Source organism: Polistes fuscatus, unplaced genomic scaffold, assembly GCF_010416935.1.
Source record: "Polistes fuscatus isolate 324 unplaced genomic scaffold, CU_Pfus_HIC Scaffold8, whole genome shotgun sequence".
NCBI classification, from domain to species: domain Eukaryota; kingdom Metazoa; phylum Arthropoda; class Insecta; order Hymenoptera; family Vespidae; genus Polistes; species Polistes fuscatus.
The window spans coordinates 2,898,924-2,917,952 of NW_025113162.1; the positions used below are offsets into that span (position 1 = coordinate 2,898,924).

The following is a 19,029-nucleotide window of genomic DNA, read 5'->3' on the forward strand; positions in this document are numbered from 1 at the left end:
ATATGCAATATAGATTCAATGAAAATTGATTATACGGTAAATCGTTTAATTATATGGAAATTTATGATTTAATAAAAATATATATATACATATTACATTTTTCTATTAATTAAATAATTTGAAATTTATAGTATTACGTTCGTTAATTTAAAGTGGATAGTTAACGTATAGAACATAAGAACAGATCTAATGACTGACAATGACTTATGACGGTATGTAGAGGAAAGTGGAACTCGCTAAAATATCGATTTACCAGAAGAACCAGTGGAAGAAGGAAAGCTTGAGAAAGTACAGACGACGTTTCCCACGGCCATTGTTAGAAACTTTCATTGAAATGGGATTAATGAACTTTATAAGCGGAACATCCAGTACTTTAAAGTATTCCCGATATCCAGTAAATATACGGACTTGCGAATCATTATAACAATCTCAAACCTATAGATTAAAATTTCTTTTTCTTTTCCCTTTCTCTTTCTAAAAATTTTTTTTATCTCATTTTTTTTTCTATTCAATTCGTTCCAGCTGACAAACGAAACCAAACATGGTAGTATGAGTTATAAAAAATTAAATTTAGGTTATTTAAATTTAAATACGGCTATCTCATAGATAATTGATGTTATTATCTAGGTGTAATCATTCAGAATGATTTTATCGATACCTGTATTATTATCATATTTGTCATGCAATCGTTTATTACACATGAAGTATTATTACATTATTACAATTATCGTTTATTTGCAATATATATTAAACTAAATTTCTATTTAATCGTAAATAATGTATGCTATGTATTTTCTTCTTTTATTTATTTCATTGAAGATATTTGTGCTTTTATATTACGATAAATTTCTAAGATTGAATAATTAACGTTCTATGTAAAAAGCATTTAATTATTAAAATCGATTACTTTGTTAGAAATATTTATTAATGATTATCGATTTAATTTTATAATTATCTTTATGAGTAATATTTAGGTAGACGTATCATCCCGCAGATCATCATTATTTCATATAATTATTTATATGTGCATATATGTAAATATTATTTTCAACTAATAGTTAAATAATCATTTGAAAATTTTCAGTTATATGTTAAACGAGTGTACCATTGTCTTTGTCTTGGTAATATTTTACCTTTACTATCGGTAACGTATTAAATCCTGTCTCGCTTAAGCCATGACCCTTGCGCAACTGTATTTTACAATGAGCTTATAACAGAACTTTAAGGTAGACAAAATTAAATATCAGATGGAGTTAGAAGTTTCCAGTTTATACGGGGTTTTTTTTTCTTCTTTAATTATACTTTATACTTATTCATTTCATTTAAAATTATAACGACACGTTGTGTGTATAATTATATATATAGAAACAAAACAAAAAATAATTATTATTGTATTTTATTATCGTTACAAAGAGAGATATATTATTTATCTTTTAGTCTGGCGTTCACATGATCCAGGTAGTAAACGCAGACAACAATAAAAGTCTCAAATGGGGGTAAAAAGTTCCAGTAGAATCGAATATCCCGTTCGATCTGCTACGTTCGATGACCATCTGCTCGAGATTCATTTCGATTGAAGTGCAGACAGGCTTAATAATCTCGTACTTTGTACTTTCGAGGTTCGCGAAATACAGTGAAATATTAATCATGAATACTCTCATTGTCTGGGATAGCTTGGTCTCTCTCTCTCTTTCTTTCTCTCTTTAAAAACATAACTTTTTCAATAGGTCGTACAACGATCGATAATAACATTTTCGATAGTTTATAAAAATAATAGAAAGATTCACGCGTCCTTAGTCGTGTACGTGATTTCTTGAGACTTTGGAAAGATACTCGTCGAAACACTTGGTCTCCTGAAAAAATCTCTTTTATTCACGTCGTCGTCGAACTTTTCTTCGATAGAAACAAATTTATAGAAATTTCTATCATTTCTGTCTTATTTTTCTTTGTTTTTTCTTCTTCTTTTTTTTTTAAACAAAACAACTATAGCGTTTTACTTGCATCGTTTCGTGTATTATTTTTACTTTGAAAATAAAGTTGTATGTATATATATATATGTAATAAGGATGCATTCAAGTTTATATTCGTGTCTTATATTTTTGATACTTACAATTTATACAGTAGAATCTTAAGTATACAGCATAATCGGGAATGGAGGTAGGGAGGGGGGGGGTAGACAAACGATGCGGATAAATTAAAATTCAACGAATAATCTAGTCTAAGGTGGAATATTTTCAAACACGCTTCTTCTATTCAATATAATTATATTAGGATTTATTTTTATTTATAGATATAATAAAAATATAATGATTACTTTTTTACATAGTATTTAATCAATCCTCTCTTACATATCGTGATGCTTTCGAGATGTTTGGTCATATTTTAAGAGACAATTTTTTGTTATCTGTAATATAAAATTTTATTTATATCTTTATTTATTCGATCGATTTAATTAAGTTGATCTAAAAATGCGATACCTTAAGTATATACAATCTCTTCTTGAACGGAATAAGCACGAAAGTATATAATATACTACGAAAATGTAACGTAATTTATGAATCACATAATTTTTACTCGAGATACTTATTCTTTCCGATTTGATAGAGAAAAAGAGGAAAAAATAAAAACAAAACAAATAAAAATAATCACGAATGGCAGAGGTAAGAGATATGCAGGGTTAGTCACGGACTGATTGTAAAACTAGAAAGACAATGTTTTTACTTATGGACCTTTTCCGGCCTTGGACGACTATTTTATAGTTTGAACTACTTACCAGTAGTAAGACGTGAGTCACGAGTCAGCCGACCGTAATGGATCCGACCGATCAGATAAGAAAAACAAATGAAAGGAAATAAAAATATGATTCCCCACTTTTATATCGATATTGACTCGGATTTTTTTTTGTTTTCTACTATTGGATAGATATTTACCTTGAAAATCTTCTCTTAGAATTTCTTATTATGCGAAATATTCACGTTTATAATACCAATTAACCATGTATATTTATTTTAATACGCGAAATTGTATTAATATTAATTATTCATACAAATTTAACGATTAACAATATATTTTTAATAATATGTAACTTTCGGTATATATTTATTTTCTTTTATTTACTATATTGACAGATATAATATAAATTTTTTGTTTAACATGGAATTTTCACGCAGGAAATTTATCATAATTTTTGTTTCAAACTTTTATTTCTTTTTTATTGGAGATTACAAATGATATTCATGGAGAAGTTAAAAGTAGCAATTTAACGATTGAAGCACGAATATTGATAATAAAAATGATTTTAGCTATAAAGCTTTAAGTTAAAATCTCACACACACACACACACATGTACCCATGTTAATATTTAAAAATAAAAAACTCGTGAGTGTATATATCAAATAGGTATATGTATATAATATATAAATCGACATGTTTAAAGAAATGGAGATGAAAGAACTTTTCTAATGAAAAAAGACTAACAGTAAAACGTAATAATAGTACCAGATAATAATGAATACTTGTAAAAAAGAAAAGTCGTTCTACATTAAATAATATATTATCATCGAAAATATGGGCAACAAAGATAATCAATATCATAAAATGAACTACATAAATCATAATTTGTATTTATTGAGCACACGTAACCTAGAATTAAAAACTAACCAGAAAAACATCTTTACTTATTCTATAAAAATATTAACGTATATATTCAATAATGATCATTCTCGAACATTCATATTATAAACGTTTCTCGCATTAATATTTATCCACACTTTTACTCATGAATTTTCTCCAATCCCACATATATATGCCGGTAGTAGAATCGTTTCGATTATCGATAAATAGAGATTAGGTATATTAATAAATAGATGAAATTAAATAAATTAGATAGAATAATTAATGAATAGATTAAAATAAAAATACAAAATAAAAACACACAAAGGAAAAATATAAAATAAAATCAATAAAATAATGGAACTTATGGAAGGGTAATAAATCGTAGGAATATCCTTCGATGGGACGTTAAACGGGTCAGCGTTTCGTGAAGCCCTACCCTACGATAAATCCGAGTGCATCGAAGTAAGAGCTGAAGAAGAAGAATAAGAAGAAGAGGATAACGAGAGGGAAGTAGCAGTGAAAGAGGAAAGGGAAGGACAAAGAAAGGGAGGAGGAGAAGAAGGAGGAGGAGGAGGAGGAGGAGGAGGTGGGAAGGCGAAAGGAAAGTCGCGACCTCTTCATCTTATTTCGACGTTTTCGTCGAACAGCCACGAGAGTATCGGGACCATTAATTCTCGCAAGGCATGGAGGGTAGATCTTGTGATCAGCTACAAGTTTTCTTCTTCCGAAGAAGTCGTGAAATATGCAGCGCCGAAGGGTGGGAAAGAAGGAAAACTAGGGAGGGAATGAAAAGTGTGGGGAACGGGGGTTGAGAAGGAGAAGAAGAAGAGGAAGAGAAACTGGAGAGTGGTAGGTAGTTCCGCAAGTACGTGCCAAAGCTCCTTTGTTTTGCGCTAGTTAAAAGTTGGTACTACTCCAAAGATAAGAGGATGAAGAGTAAGCGTTGAGAATGAAAGAGATAGAGAAAGAGAGAGATAGATAAAGCACAAGCGTACGCGATGTTTCAGAAAAGAAATAAAAAGGCGGGAAATCCTGTTGGATCATCGTAAACTCTTTGTGTTAAGGCTCTTCCCGAAGAACATTATTTTGTTCTAACTTGTAACGGTTGATTTTTCGTTATTTGAATTTTGACGTAACTGTTACATAAATATTTCTTAAATCAATTTCAAAAAGATCGCTAGATATAATATCGAACTATACTACATAAATATATACTTCGTGTAACAGACGGTGACAAGGTTCGTAAGAAAAGTAAAAATGTTTCAATTCAATTAAACTAGTTGAAAAGAGCAAGCAGGTAGTAGAGTATCCTATAGAAAGTTCCTTTTTAAGAAAAGTTTTGGTCGATGGTAAGGAATTTCGAAACGGTTATAAAAAAAACACAAAAAGAAAGGGCGCGTTTTTCGTCCGTTTTGTTAGAAGTTCCTACGATGGTGGTAGATGGGTAGAAACGAAATTTGAAGGAAAACCGTTGCAAGGAAAAGGGAGGAAGAAAAGGGAGAGGGGGAATGGCTAGAAAATTTGATGGCACTGCAGTCATACGTACGGTTACGGCGACGATTGCGGAGTTTAGAGAGAACGAACGACTAGCGCGGGAGGGGGGGAGGGTGAGCTGCAACTGCAAGAGAGGGAGGGGGAGGAGGGGGAGCTGCAACTGCAAGAGAGGGAGAGAAAGCGAGGGAGGAGAGGAGGGGAGTCGAATCAATAACCTCTACAGCGGATTTGTCTTTCCACAGCCGATTTCACAACGGCACCCTTCACCTCGTTTTTAAAGCGACGAACCGTGAATCTCCAGCATTATGTGCCCACCGATTGCCGAGACCGGTATAAACGACGCGTTCCATCCAGAAATTTCAACAATCTTCCGCAAGAGCAGCAACGGGAGTCGCGTCGCGATTTTTCCTACCGGAAAAAAAAGGCCACGTGTGCGTTGCGGTAGAAAACGCAGCACCTTCACTTCGTTTTCGATGATTTCTCCGACTTCTCTTTTAGAAACTTTTCGTTTTTCTTTCTTTCTCTCTCTCTTTCTCTCTCTTCTTTTTTGCTTGTTATCTTTTCTTTTCTCTTTTTTTTGATTCGACAAATATTAATAGAAAAACATTTGTAATAATAAATAATTTGTATATAATAACATTAATAATAATTCGTATGTAATAACATTTGTAATAATAAATAATAAATCTTTGGGTTCGTATATCGAATAATTTTACGCGTGACTCGTCGTATGAAAAAAAGAAGAAAAAAAAAGAAACAGTTAAATAATATATTATCGTAGGTGCAGTCGATCAATGTGTAAATAACAGTGTACATTTTTATTTATATATACCATATAACGTCGGGATTTTTTTTCTACATCCTTGCAATTTATTATTATTCATGAGCTATGCAATTTACCGTGCATGCATTATCTTTGTATCGACTTGTTTATTCACATCCTGTCTCCGTTTCAATGAATTTCTCTGCTCATTTTTTAATACTTCTTTCGTTTATTTATATTTTATTTTATTTTTTTTCTTCCCCCCATTATTCTTATAATAATAAATTGTTGTGAATGAACGAATGAATGGGTCACCGATCGTTTTCATTATATTTTTATTAAAACTAGCGAGGCAAATAAGTGATTCGTGGCGATTTCTATCAAAGAAAGTTTCTCGAAACGATTTGACAGGATAAGTTTTGCTTGGTTCAACAGTAATCGGATATCGATTTATCCTTCAACTGTTCTTTTCTTTGCTAAACTGTCTTTCTCTATTCAAATGCATAGAAAAAATACATATTTTTTAGGAGTAAAACTTTGTGATTTCGTTAATTCTTGAAAATGAATACATTTTAATATCATCTCATTGAAATCGTTACAAATGAGTCACAGAAAAATAATAGAATAATAATTTCACTAGTATATATATAATTATTCATAAATATCTTTTCCTGTTTTTTATACTTTAATTAATTAGAATAATTATTTTATGGTTTAGCTATTCGTATATCACGAAAGAATGTATTTTGCATTTTAACGATAGCATATACACATACATACACGAATTATTAAAATTCCATTTTCTACATTTTATATAAATATTTTAGTAATCGTACAATACATATGTTTAATTATATTGATAAAACTTAACATGTACACAATATACACATACATACACTGAAATATTGAAATTATATTCCCTTTTACGAGATTATTTCGAAAATTCATATTCCGGCAATAAAAACATGCTTTAATATTACGAAAAACATTGACATTCGTTCGTATACTTTGTTCGTAAGACTTTACGAACAGAGGTTGACCTTCTTTCTAGGTAAATTTTCTTATTGTAAATAATTCGAAGTGGGGATCTATGAAAGGTAACTGAGTGTTTACAAAGACGCAGTAATGTTTGAACGGTGATTGTGACAACATCCGTCGTGACTTTTAGCCATTTTATACGAAGTTTTATACTAATCTTATAAAAGTAAGTGCATGCGCTATATCCTATTTAAATATACTACACATATACATAATTATCTCTTTAATAATATGGTTTATACATATGCAAATATATGGAATACTTGAAATCTTGTTTCGAATTTTATATTTATAGTTATTTTATGGTTTAGTTAGTTATATCAGGAATTAACGGATTTTATGGTAACATATATACAGAGAACAGAATATATATATCAAACCATTTTCTGTTTCATGGATACTCTCTTTTTATATGCGTAGTGAAAACGGGAGAAAGAGAGAGAGAGAGAGAGAGAGAGTGGGGTACTCGATTAATCACGTTGGAAAAAGGGAAAGCTATAAAAGCAGCACTCCATGTTCTACGAGCTTGCTCTTCTCTTATATTTTCGTAAAAAATAATAAAGCATTTCGTCCTGGCCGGCAGGTGTGCTGACAAAGTCGTACTAATTAAACGTTCCCTCATAAAAGTAATATACCGACGACAAAATATAATATAATATATATGTTAGTGCAAGAAAACGTTAAGAAGAAAAAAGGGCAACAGAAGAACAAGAAAAAATATCAAAAGAGAGAGAGAGAGAGAGAGAGAGAGAAAGAAAAAAATTATAAATATACAACGCAGAGTAAACAAAAAATAGTCATGAGTATAATTAGTTGATTTAGAAACATAGAAGTTGTCTTCATTTTCTTTTTCTTTTTCTATTTGGTTTTTAAAGTAAACATTTTAATTAAAAATATCTTCTCTCTCTCTCTGTCTCTTCTGTTTTTTATCATCATATCGTATCAAGTGCATTTTATTTTTTTTTTTTTTGTATAAATAAGTATAATAATTATAGTGTCTATCATTTGGCTTTAATTGTTATTATATTAGAAATGAATTAATCATAATGTAGTTTTAATCATTTTTTTGTTTCAGGTAAGTGACTATATTCTAAGAAATTAACATCTTTTTTCTGAATATCGTATGGGTGAGTCAACTATTATTTTAGATATTTATTATTAGAATTTTACGTTGTATATTCGTAATAGAGATATTCCTCATTTCGCGTATTTTTACCTGAATTCCATCTTATTCAGTTAATTTAAAAACACTAGTCGTTTGTTTTTTTTTTTCATTTCTATTTTCTCATCGAAAGTTATAATTGTTAAAAGAGTAAATTTTTAGTGGAATTATTATCATCATTACTTTCTCTTAATTATGGACAAAACAAAACCAATAAGTCAGATCTGTTTTATTAAATCAAATAATCTTCATTTCAAACAAAATAGTGCATAATTGAAATTTGAGAAAAAGAAGACAGTATGTAAAGTAAATACAAAATTTGCAAAGTCTAACTCACGTTTACATTGTAATCTAATCAAATGGTTAAATTTCTCCTTTGAATTCTGACCAAACATATTCGTATTATTTCAAGATACAAAATTCTCTTCTTTATGAAAACAAGTATAATTATATCGAGATAGGAAACGCGCAAATGTATTTTGTACTTTGTTAAAACCGGTATTAAAGTATTATATATTCGTATGAACGAAACAACGATTAATTAAAATTTCGATTAGTTTTTTCCTCGACAAGAAAAAATTATTTTTATCCGTTATTTCCATCTAATTGATTATTCTGGTAGAAAAAATTACTTGTTGACGATTAAATCTACGATATATCGGAGATAAAATATAAGAAACAAAAAGCAGAATATGCGTGAGTATGAGTGGGAAAAGTTATTTTAACACAAAAGATACTTAGAAAATAAATGGAAGAATTATATACTATTGCGATTTTTGATTTTCAATAGAAATTTCTACCATCTTATACGTATGTTATCAAATTAATCTTGTTACGAGATATAGTGAATCATTGAATGAAACGGACAAGCATATTCGAAAATTAACACAGATATCATAGAGTCTCTTCATACGTTGCGGAAGGATGAATAGTCTGTCGATAGTACGTCGATCGAACGCATCGGAGTTCCATTCAGAAATACTATCCGGTATATAGTAACTGATATGAACTCTCATCAAGTTGATGTCGAGTATGTATGTACATTAAGCAATTTTCTATGGAGAATGTGTTACATAATATATATACGTATACTAAAACACATATATTTGTATTATAAAGTTAAAGTATGCAAAAATTAGATATCTACTAAAATGTTGGAATGTCATGAGAAATAATTATTTTTGTTTATTTCTGAAATATTTTGTTAAAGAATAAACTATTTGACATTACTATCTATATAGAAATTTCGTGGAATGTTTAGAATGCAGAAAAAAATATTTCTCATACGTAATCCTGATTTATGTTAGAAATTCCACAATCACGCAAGGCTATATTGCGGTATTATAATATTATCGCAAATGTATTTATCCTTTATTACCTTGTCATTATAAATGCTATCTTGCACATTGATTGATGAACATTAACATGGATTTCATAACAGTAATAACAGTGACTGTACAACAATAATAACAATATAATGTTATTTTATGTTGATACTTTAATATATATTATTTATTTAAAAATTTACAGTGACTTCGCGTGTCTGATGAATATATTAAATCTAATAAATTTCTTTAAAAAAAGGTAAAAAAAAGAAAAAATATTCAAGGAAATGATGTAAATAGATGTATGTGATTATCCAGTAGGAGAAAAATGTTTATCAAAGTAAGAAATGTTTGTAACCGAGAAATATTAAGTCAACTTTGTACGTGTCATATTTAATGTGCATTAGAGAAATGCCAGGAATGAAAGATAAAAACGGAAATGCGTTATATTTAAGAGGGGTAGTATTGGTGACGTTAAATGATAGGCAGGTTTATCGAGAATGTAGGAGGTGGTGGATGAGGAATGAGGTATAGGAGGTATAGAAGGGTGGTTTGAAGGGAAGCAAAGGAAGGGTGAGTATCCTAAGGGGTAAAAGGATCGTGCCGCGGATATTTGTCTACCTGCGTCTGACACCGAGGCAAATTGAGATATCGATTTGCAATTTGGCACGTGGTACAGATCGCTTGAAAGTAGCTACCACGCTGGCAGGCAATGCGACCAATCGGAAGCGATCGCTTCCTAATCTTTGGATAGGCAGATCTATAAAACAGTGATGCCTCTTGGCTGTACTCCCACGTAACGAGGAATTTGTAGATTTTCTTTTGAAATCTTTTGAATATCGCATATCTCAAGTAAATTTTCTTGGTTCAGATCAACTTTGTAAAGATTATTTTGATGTTTTACGATTTTGAAGATTTTTAATATTATTTTATGCGTGGGTACTTTAAAGAAAACATAATTAACATTTTCACGAGATCTTATGTTATATTTACGCGTAAACCAATATTTTTTTTGAAAGTTTTAACGTCAAGGAGAAACAATTAATTCTTTTAAATTTTCATCAGAATTAGGATGATTTAGATGAAGGGTAGTAAACAGAAAGAGAAAGAGAGAGAGAAATGAGTGTATGTTGAAAATTCCACTCGTCTCGATTGTCTTGCTCCGTAAATTTTCTGGAAATTTTGTGCAATTCATTTTCCACATCATTTAGTCACCCTCTGCCTTCGGCACAATGTTTTCGAGCTTTCGAGTTAGCAGTTTTCGCTAGCTCGAAGACTCACCATTTTCACGTCTATTCTCTTCTCTTTCCCTTTTGCATTATAAAATTTAAGTACTATTATCAGTACCTGAAATTTCCTCCTAATTTCTCTTTATTAAAACTTTTCTAGATTATATTTCGACAAAAAGATAATAATATTGAATACTGATGTATTAATATAATTTAAAGAAACTTTTTAATTAATACTTTAATTTCAACGTCATATACTATGTTGTAATAATTTTTTCAAACAAACTTTTATACATTTATTTTCTTTTTCTTTGTTCAACGTATATAATTATGAAATACATTTCTTAATATTTTCTTCAATTACTTTCTATAGAAATATATGCAAATTATATATACGTAGGTAACTACATTTGCACCCATGACTCTATCGTTATTTAATAACAATCTTGGTGACTAGTGTGCATCGCAAACTCTTCCGCATCCATCAATTTTCTCTGTAGAAAATGATAGATGGGCTTTTCCATTTCATTGCACCTTCCTGAATTCCCTTTACTCTGAGGAATCAACGTTATATTCCGCACGTTTCTCGCCGACGTAACATTTAATGACGCAAGTTTCATATTCGTCTATATTTTTATGGAAAGGGAAAAAATGTAAGATGTAATGAACGGACTTATCACAGAATTCATCGCAACGTTAAGAAAATATTTGCTTATTTTTCATGTGTAAATTTACTGACCTATTACTAAACCTCCTGCAGTACGATTTTGATTAACAGGCGTAATTTTCGACTTACGTTAGTTTTTCGCGTAAAATCAGCCCCTCCTCGCTTGTACCATTAATATCAAGATACCCTGTATATATATTATGTTGTTTTTATCTATACCAATGTATTTTCTGTGCTATTATATTTTAACATTAAGAAGTATGTAATATGATCGATACGGACTACAATTTTGATGTATTCTGTTGTAGTAAGTTTAAATTGAAAAGAGGATTTGTTCTTTTAATAATAATTGAAGTATGTAATATTAATTATTTGGTTCTTATCCATTAGATTACAGTAAAATATATATATGGAATTCTCGATTCTTCGTAAAATATAGATTGGAAGATAACGTAAGTAACGTTTCGATATCAGAGCCGATTACATCAAAAAAAGAAATATTGCGAATGAATCAATTCGAAACCGAGAGTATTGTTATCAAGCTTTCATCTTCCATCTAGCTTAATCATAGTTCTTCAATTCTTTTCGTATTTTTCAGAGCTAACATTACCTCAACCATGATGCTTTGTTAGATATTGTATGGCTGTATTTTATAAGAAAATTTTATATTTTACCCTTCGGCAATCCATTTATCATTTCTTATTTCTTCCTTTCTTTATAAATCTTTTATTCCTTTTTACTTTTTACTTTTTCTTTTTCTTTTTCTTCTTCTTCTTATTTAACTTGCCATAAAGTAGAGAAACTCTTTGCGTTTCGAGTTTCTATTTTTTTTTTATATGCATCATCGAACAATATTTATGTTAATCATATTACGTTTTATATTATCTTCAATAATCTTGTTTATTTAAATTAATCATATATGCAGAAAATATTTTTCAGACAAATATGATTTAAATAATTATTCAAAATAGAGGGGTTATGGGTTCTGATTTTTAATACGCGCTTTTTAATACGCTTATTTAAAGTATAATTAATACTTATTATTTTGTTGAATATTATTATCAATATTTCTGCAAATATTTCTAATGAATTTTGTTATAATTTTCTCTGCTTTGTTTGGTATTTCTTGATGCAGATTTTTTTTTTGCGTATTTTAGTAGAACATTAAAGAGAATATTTATTCGTCGAACGAACAGACCAATATACTGCATTATTGTATCCTATCTGGTGACCATTGGAATCCCAATTTAATATTTCTCTTGCAATCAACAGATTTTTTAACGAACAACTACCTCCATGTTCATACCACATACATATTTACAGAAATATTCTGTTTCCCTACTGAAAAAAAATCTTTAATTAAACGTATTGAGAAGTGTTAGAAAAATCGAAGCCCTACGATTTTGAATATTCATTAAAAATAATATTTTTGTGAAAAGAAAAAATAGTTACGATGTTATCTACATATTTCGTTGTTTTAATTTAAAAACATTATTCGGTAAAAAAATATGTATTGTAGTGTTATTAAATTTCGTTAAACAATAAATAACAATTTAAATATATAAATAATATGAACAAATATCTTATACATTTGGAATATTGTTATTAAATGAAATATAATATATTTAATTACATATTGAAAATACGAATAAATAAAATGTATACATTTAATTAACAATATTACAAATCGACGTTAAATTTGGCTAATAATATTAATAATAATTTGTCCAAATGTTTATCCGGTTTCTGTTATGGAAATAAATTCAACGCTTTAAAATATTATATCCCTGGACGGTCATAAAGTACGTTTATTTTTTTGGTTTCCTTTCTTTTTTTTTTTATATATATATTTTCTCTGAAATTCGATAACGCACGACTATGGAACATTTTCCGTTGTAGGATCGTACAATAAATAACTTATTATCACGGGTCATTAAAATTGGTTGAAAAATTATCGATAGGGTCGTACGAAACGCATTATCAAAGCAAGTATCGCATCAAACTTTCTCCCTGTTCCTCGATCATCCTATCCGATAACCGATATCTAAAATCACGTGTATGGCATGATTAAGTAGTGTAGTTACATTCGATGTTCGCGGCACCTACGGGGACGAGTTATTACCGATAGCATTAATCTGCATCCTGAATACACGGTTCATTAATTGGCAGGTAGCTCAGCAAAGCTGGTTGTTGGTGTAGATTAGTAATTAAAGCACGTCAATTTCCCATATGTTCTCTTTGACGTTTTACGTGAGAGAAGAAAGTGAAATATTTGCGAAATTTAACGATTACAATAAAGGCAAGTTGCATTTCAATTGATTTTTATTATATTTTTCTAATCTTACTTAAGAAATACTTATCATTTTCAATGTAAAACATAATAACACGGCAATAAGATATTTATTAATTAAGTATGATTCTTGTATTTCCTTTAGAACGAACGTTATTCTGAATAAATATAATGAAAAAAAAGTATAGTCAGACGGTATAATGTAATACGTCGTTAACACGATTCACTTTTTTCTGAGTTCTTCTCAAATATTTGCTTTTTCGTGTTTAATCATTGTTAGTTAATAACTTATTATAAGAGATGAACGATCGATAAAACAATCGATACGCTCGAATGACGTCGTTTCGATACATGCACCAATGACGACCGATTTAGTTTGTTTTTACCGAATCTCCGCATATGGAGTTTCCATTGGCAAAACTGAATGTCAACAATTGTTGAATTTGTGATTTTAACGTATATGGTTGATGGGTAGTATTGAATATATGCATGTAAAATGAATGTGTACTACTGCAAAAAATGGTCAAATAATTGGTTAGGAAAAAAAGATTAATTCGATGTCGTATGAATTTATTATTTGCTTTAGGGAATAGTAAACTATGTTATATTAAACTTTCGGTTATATTTATTTTCACATATAAATGCATATTGTGTGTATGTATTTTTTTGATATGATATAACTTATTATAAAAGCTTATTAAATATTGAGATATGCCTTTTTTTCTTTAATTAAACTTCCGTTGAAATACGACGAAAAATTGATAGTTACTCATACGTTAATAATTAACAATGTAAACGATTGAGAATCTTGAAATTACAATATAAAATTGAAAAAATAGTGAATAGAGGTGATTTTGAAATTCGTAAAAAGAAACGTAAAATGTCATGGATTGCTGAATAGAGATTCAATTTTCTGTTGGTTTCATAGCAAAAAAGAAAAAAGAAGGAAGAAATCGTCGTAGATTCAACGAAGCGTGTTTTGGATAAGTGCGAATTCAATGGAGTGAGAAGGGAGTAGCCCTAGTATTTTCTTCATGCGCAATATCAGTATGTTCAATAAAAATAAAAAAAAGGAAAGAGAGAGATAGAGAGAGAAAGGCGAGTATTCAGGTAAATAGAAAATGAGAAAGAACGAGATAGAGAAAATATCAAAATAAATAGAAAGAAAATAAGAAAAAACACACCGAGAGGTGAAATGGTACAGTAAAGTAACTTAAAAAGGTATTTTGTACTAGTTTCGATACTTTTTCAAAAGCAAAGAATTACTTCGATATAAGCGATAGTTTTATCCGAAACTTAAAGAACCAGTACAAAATTACAGAATACCGAAAGTTAGTCGGTAAAGTTTGGCGAAGTTTGCTTCGTCCCTGAAGTGTTCGGTGATCCTTTTCTGATTCTCCGTAATTCTTCTTTAAAATATAAAAAAGTATACACAAAATGTTTTGCCATGAAATTTATATAATAATACAGTATTTATTTTAATGTATTCTTTTCAAAATTCATCCCGCGAACTAGTTACTTGCGATATTAATATTATTTCAAATAAATTTTTTAACATTTTGCAGAAAAAATATTTTACTTTAAAGAATTTTTTACACATTTGTATCATCAATGATACAAACCGCTTAATGGAGCAGTCATGCACGTGCTATCCGTAGCACGGATCCCGGTGTGAACGAGTTGAATAAATTGTAGCTTTATTCATAGCAATAAATGCTCCAAATATTTATCATTGACTTTTTAACATTTCCGACACGAAAATCTTGATAAATTGTTCGTATTGAGTAATGGAAACGAGAATAAATAAACAGTAACGTATTATTTGCAGTATATTTATGTTTATCTTTTGAGTATGCTCCTATATCTCTCGAGGTACTTTTCTATATCGTTTCAATGATTGTGCAGGTTGAAAACGATTTTGCTTTAGTAAAATAACAGAAAGAATAGAGTATAATGTCCATTGTAAGGCGATTTAGAAGTCACACTCGAAGAAATACCAAAAGGTCCGGGAGAGAATTGAAATCAATATGATCGAACACGGGAAGAAATAGTCCCTCGGAAAATCTCTGTGATTTGTTTTTATTTTATTTTATTATCATTCGTAGACCGTTTTATCCTTGATATAGATATACTTACATTGCTATATAAAAATGTACATGAACATAGAATACTTTTGTATTTATTATATGTGTGCATACTTATACAACCATATCGTTTATATTTTAACAAAATTATTGATAGTTGTTTTTAATATTAGATTGAAAATAATCTAAAATAAATAGCATTCTTTGATCAACATTTAACCTTTTGAGTGGTGTGAACGCATACATGCGTTTGGTAAAAGTTTTCAGTGTGGACTATTGACGCATATATGTGTTTATCAATATGAATGCTTTGAGTTTTGTTGCATCAAAAAATGATGTATATAAGAAACAATAAATTTAATTATTAAATATATATTATTATAAGATTGCGGTTGGTAAAATCGATCAATGAAACAACCACATTAGTAATAAAATATTCCGTTCCTACAAAACACTTTAGCTAAGAGTATTTACCACTCAAAGGGTTAAGAGAGATGACAAAAATTTGTAGAATTTGTAGTTTTCAATAACGAAGATAAATAAATTTGTTTTATTTTCCTAACAATTGAACATTACTTTACGATTAGATAAATCGATGAAAAATCATATTTTTTTCTCTCTCTCTCTCTTTCGAAAATAGATCATTATTGTATATGTATGCCACTTTATTGTTACGCATCGTTGATCTCTTAGCACTTTCCGAAAGGCAGGAGAAGGAAACGCATTGTGCTTGATAACGCGTACCTTATTGCCACATAATTCATTTTATCCTCTTGGTAAGACACACGATCTAGTTATATAAAGGTTTATAAATTGGCCACATGTTTTACTATCGCGAAGAGAAGAGCCATATTTTCGTGACAGATTTCAAGATGCTTAAGATTTAGTTTAAAATTATAATCCCACTCTCTGGACGTGCTAGGAAAATATCTATGATACATTTTCAACAAGTTTTGTATACATTTTTTTGTATAAATAAGTTATCTTGTAAAACAATCTAACGAATTTTGTCTATACTTATATTTTGCATCATTTTTGCAATAAAAAGTTATTGCATAATACTTTTATTTTTTTGTTTTTTTATTATATTAATAATCTAACAAATAATATATATATATTTGCAGTGTGGGGGGGGGAAAGAAAAAAAAGTTTCAAACATTTGTTCTCCGTTGAAGGTATTGTAATTAAGAGAAAAATAATAAAATACCTTTAATTAATTGTTTTTTTGAAATAAAAGTAACAAGAGGAGAAATCTTTTGTCCGAGACAATGGAGAAATAATATGAGTGATAAAAGATAAAATATATTTTGGAAAAAAGAAAAGAAAGACAAAATAAGATAATGAGTCTTTCGTAGAACAATCTTTGATAGTGTTACTTTCGGAATATAGTTACGTCAAATTAGAAAGTCTCACCGAGAGAACAATAGTGCGAACACTTTTAGACGCGTACGGACAAAGAGACACAAGGAAGCCTTCCGCGATTTAGCGGTGCACAATACAACGTTAAATTGAATCTCACGAAAGGAAATCACAAAGCCTTTGTCGCGACAAACACATATGTATATACCTAGACATACACATATATACATACAAATAGTTAGGTACAAGGATACGTGATCTAGTAAAATATACAAGACGGGCTAATCAGCGTGCAGCTAATGCTAGTTAGTTGGTATCACGAGTTCACGTTCACGTTTCTATGTAAATTTGTTACATCTCAATTGTACTGACACGTTGTTCTAGTAATTAAATTATATCTTAATTGAACAATCAGCAAAAGTAGTTTTAATTAATCAAAGGTTATATCTTGGCTTATATATCTTTCGTCTTAGAATAAGATTCCATGTGTTAAATTCATTTTTTAATATTTTTTTCTTTTCAAATAATTTTAATTTGATGCGAGTATTAATAGTTACGAATAATTTGAAATTAGTTACGTGCACGAACATTCCGACATAAGTTGGTCACCAAAAAGGATGGAATGGATGGTTGCTACCACAAATTCTATTAGAATTTTCGAGAATTTAAATTTACTTTCAAAAATTTCTATTCGTTTTTATTTGAAGAAAGATCGATAGTTTTTTTAGATCGTATAAATATTTTCTCAATTATTAGGAATTTTTGTATAAAGTCTTTTTATCGTATACTCTTACAAATGAAATAAAACGAAAATTCTATAAATATTTATTCTTTATTGATATACAATTTAAGAGAAACGAAGGTGTGTAGACCTTCTCCATTGAAGATATCATTGAGCTTTTATTTTAAATAAATTATAATAAAATATTTGAAAGACATTCTAGAGATATTCAATTTTTAACGAGCAACGTAAAATTTGATTAATTTATCAAATAGAAAGTTTTATTAAATTCGTTACACCTGAACGCATTCTCTTCTTTATCTTTTCTAGTGTTTCTTAACAAATTATTTATCGTTTCTTATACCCGATAGTTACAAGTTTCATAAAGTATTTCCTATTCCATTATTACGGTCATTATTTTTTGATACACGTTGAAGAACACGTGTTGCAACTACTTTAAGCGATGCATATTACGTAACGGTGCTGACGTTAGAGTACCTGACCTTATATAATATACATTATAGTCGCTCTTAGAATATAATATAAAAAGACTATATTAGAATAATAACGATCAAGTAGGAGGAAGATCAATAGGATCATAATTTGTTCAATCATATTTAATTATTTCCGAATGCCTTTGTCAAACGTTCAATATTTTGTTATTTTCGTGCGAGCATGAAGCTTATATAAAGAAGAAAAAGAATGAATAAATAAGAGAATAAATTTTAACGATAAACAAGATGCATAGAACTGGTATGACCAAAATAATCTTTGAAGCGTAAAACGAACTATGCGAAACTCGAAGGAAAACGTACGATAAAGCACGAAATTATTCAAAACAAGAACGCACATAGACGAATTGGCGCACGTTAATGAAATATTAAAAGCACATGACGCACTATTGAAAAATAGATAGATGAGAGAGTGTAGCCTGAAATAATGAAAAATAATTTTACTTTTAGGACATTGAATACGTATTAAGTTGCTGAGGTTCCATATATATCTTTCACACACTTCAACTATTTTTAATGACATATGAAATTTTGGAGGATAGTCGGTACACATTGTCTATTATTTAACTCTTCTGAAAGTGAAGCGTACCTACTCACATATTAAACCAAGAGAACTCTCTAGTTCTCTACGTTATATATAGAATTATTAAAACTTTATTTCAATATGAAGAACTATCGAAACTCGTTGAAAATGCATTAAGATCAAAAGAAAGATTTTCTACATCATCCTAAAATAATCATGTAAATTTGAAATAGCATATTTTCGTGAA

At 29.4% G+C, this 19,029-nt stretch overlaps 1 protein-coding gene across 5 annotated transcripts in view; it reads left to right on the top strand.

Annotated features, from left to right (window-relative positions):
• Positions 1-19,029, top strand: part of LOC122525017 (prolyl endopeptidase FAP-like) — a 189,353-nt gene that overhangs the window by 108,416 nt on the left and 61,908 nt on the right. The window contains exon 3 of one of the 5 annotated variants that reach the window (XR_006305685.1): positions 4,001-4,137. The exons of the other annotated variants lie outside the window; for them this stretch is intronic. The gene's annotated coding sequence lies outside the window, so the exon portion shown is untranslated. Of the gene's footprint in view, positions 1-4,000; positions 4,138-19,029 lie in introns of those variants that run through there. 5 annotated transcript variants of the gene reach the window in all.